We start from the raw sequence: 2,556 nt of genomic DNA on the forward strand, positions 1-2,556 counted from the left end.
GAGAAAGAAAAAAAAAATCGGTGAACAGGGCAGGGCACCCAGGCTCCGTCTGAGCACACAGACTGTGACGGAGTTCCTGTGGGCCCAGAAGGTGGGTGGGAGTGGGGGATGGCCACACCTCCATTCACCAAGCTGGTATGGGGTATAAGAGTAACAAGAGGAATGTCGCACCTTTTCAGTCTTGCAGGTCCGGAGTGTCCTTGGGGTTGCTGGAAAACCGAACCTCTTCTTAAGCCCCTGGAATCTTGGAGAGCACTGTCTCTTTAAATATCCAAAATAATCAAGCCACTTGTAACATTCAAAATGGTGGCACAAGTCCACAGCTCAGCCCGCTTTTCTCTTCACCTTCTCCGTTTATTCCCCAACCACCAGTGCAGTCCCTGTGCAGTCCCTGGCTAGCAGGTCTGATTTTTAGGTTGATTCTTAGGTCTTACCACCACTCGGGAATCTCCAAGCTGTCTGTGCCATCAGGATCGCTGCCAGACTGCAGCTCTGTCTGTCTCCTTTTTTGGTATTTTCATGCAAATTCTTCTGCTGGTTGGGGTTTAGTCCACTTCTATATCATTCCCTTCAAGGCTCAGGGGTCCAGGATTATCTTCTGTGGCTGTGTTAATTGGTTTCCCTTTTCTTTGTTGAAGAGGGTCTGTGCAGGCTTTCTGCCTAGTCCGCCATCTTACTGGAACTCTCGAGCTCAAGTCTTCTGATTTTAAATTCTATGCTTTTTCCACAATCCTGGACCTCCTCACAGGACAAGGAAGCTCTAATCTAGACCGTAGGTTGTTAGGTATGATGCCTGAAAGGAAAAACCCACTGATTAACTCAGCCCTCCATTCCACAAGTCTTCTCTGTGTGAACACTATGCTGGGAAGAGTATAGATGCTGGGTAGAAGAACAAATGGGCAAATAAAACACCATCTCTGCCCACAAAGAACTTCAGTGCAGTGGAAAGTACAGAGCAACACTCAAGGAAAGGAAGAGTTAATTCTGAATGGTGGGTGATAAGGAAGACTTCATGGAGGAGAGGACATTCCAGTTGGATCCTGAGGAACAAGGGACTTGGAAGATGAATAGGAATTTGAAGATGGTAATGAGAAAAGGCCACCTACGATGAGGGAGCAGCATGATGAACAGCAGGAGGCAATAGCTCCACACACAACACCAAGAGAATATCAATGATCCCAGAGAGGCTGGAGTGAGGAACTTGTGGGTCTGCATACTACTGCTCCCCCATTAACTGCAGCTCTGGTCAACCATCTAATTCTGTCCTGCTATCAGCTGGCCTCTTTGGATGATTCATAGCTTTTGCTCCAACACAACTCTGACTTCCCCAGAGCCCATCACAGTCTCTCCAGCTCCAAATCTTGTCTCGTGACTTGTTAAATACAACTCCCACCATAAACTAACAAATAATTATTTTTGTTTCATAGTTCAAATTCCCAAGAGTGAGGATCTCACTGACCCAGCTCACTTCTTTGAGCCAAGCCACACAGACCTTATGTCACTGACCACCCTTAGGGATTCATTGCTATAGCACATGATGTAAGCACCCTGCCCATACACCTTGACTCCCCCTACCATTTTTAGTCCATGGGCTTCGTTTTAGTGCATGTCCACTCCCAGAAGATAGCCTCTGCCTTTCTCTGTGTGAGGGCTGTTGGGGCCCAACTTATTAGCAGTCACAGAAGCTGGAAGTGCTTCTCAAACTGGGGACATATAACCTCCAAGGTGCTGTGACGTGGTGGAGCATAAACATGACATGTTTTCTATCATTTTCCTTAGAGATTTCTTTTGTGAGATGAATTTTAAAGGTTTTCAATAAGAAACGTTTATTAGGAAACTACCAGACTCTCTTCCCACAGAGTACACATTGAGGGTCTTTCTCTCCAGATTTTAGTGGGGAATTTTTTAATGTGAAAAATTCAACACACACCTACAAATATATGAAATAAAGCACACATACCTAAAAAGGAAATATAAACACAAAGATGAGGATGGTAGTTCCTTCCATTCCAAAGAGTAGGAGATGGAATGGGGAAAGACTATGTAGGGTGGTTCAGTGGTAGAAGTCTCACCTTCCATGTGGGACACCCAGGTTCAACTCCTGGCCAATACATCTCATGCACACCCACCACCTATCTCTCAGTGGTGGTTTGCATGTTGCTATGGGAGCTCTGATAGCATAGTGCCTAAGGCAAACCCACCAGCCACTCCTCGGAAGGAAGAAGGGGCAGTCTACTTCCGTAGTGATACTGCCTCAGAAACCCAAGGAGGGGTCACTATGAGTCAGGTCCAACTAGACAGCACATAACAACAACAACACCATGTTGCTGAACAGGTTCTAGCAGAGCTTCCAAACTAAGATGGACTATCAAGAAAGGACTGACAATCTACTCCTGAAAATCAGCCAGAGAAAAGCCTATGAATCACAATGCTCTGGTCTACAACCAATCATGAGGATGGCCAGGCAGTATCTTGTTCCATTGTACATGGGGTCACCATGATTCAGGTCCTACTCGATGCCAGCTAACCATAACGTTTTAGTTAATGTTTTAGCTC

Source organism: Orycteropus afer, unplaced genomic scaffold, assembly GCF_000298275.1.
Source record: "Orycteropus afer afer isolate SDZICR_OR568_19922 unplaced genomic scaffold, OryAfe1.0 scaffold00039, whole genome shotgun sequence".
NCBI lineage: Eukaryota > Metazoa > Chordata > Mammalia > Tubulidentata > Orycteropodidae > Orycteropus > Orycteropus afer.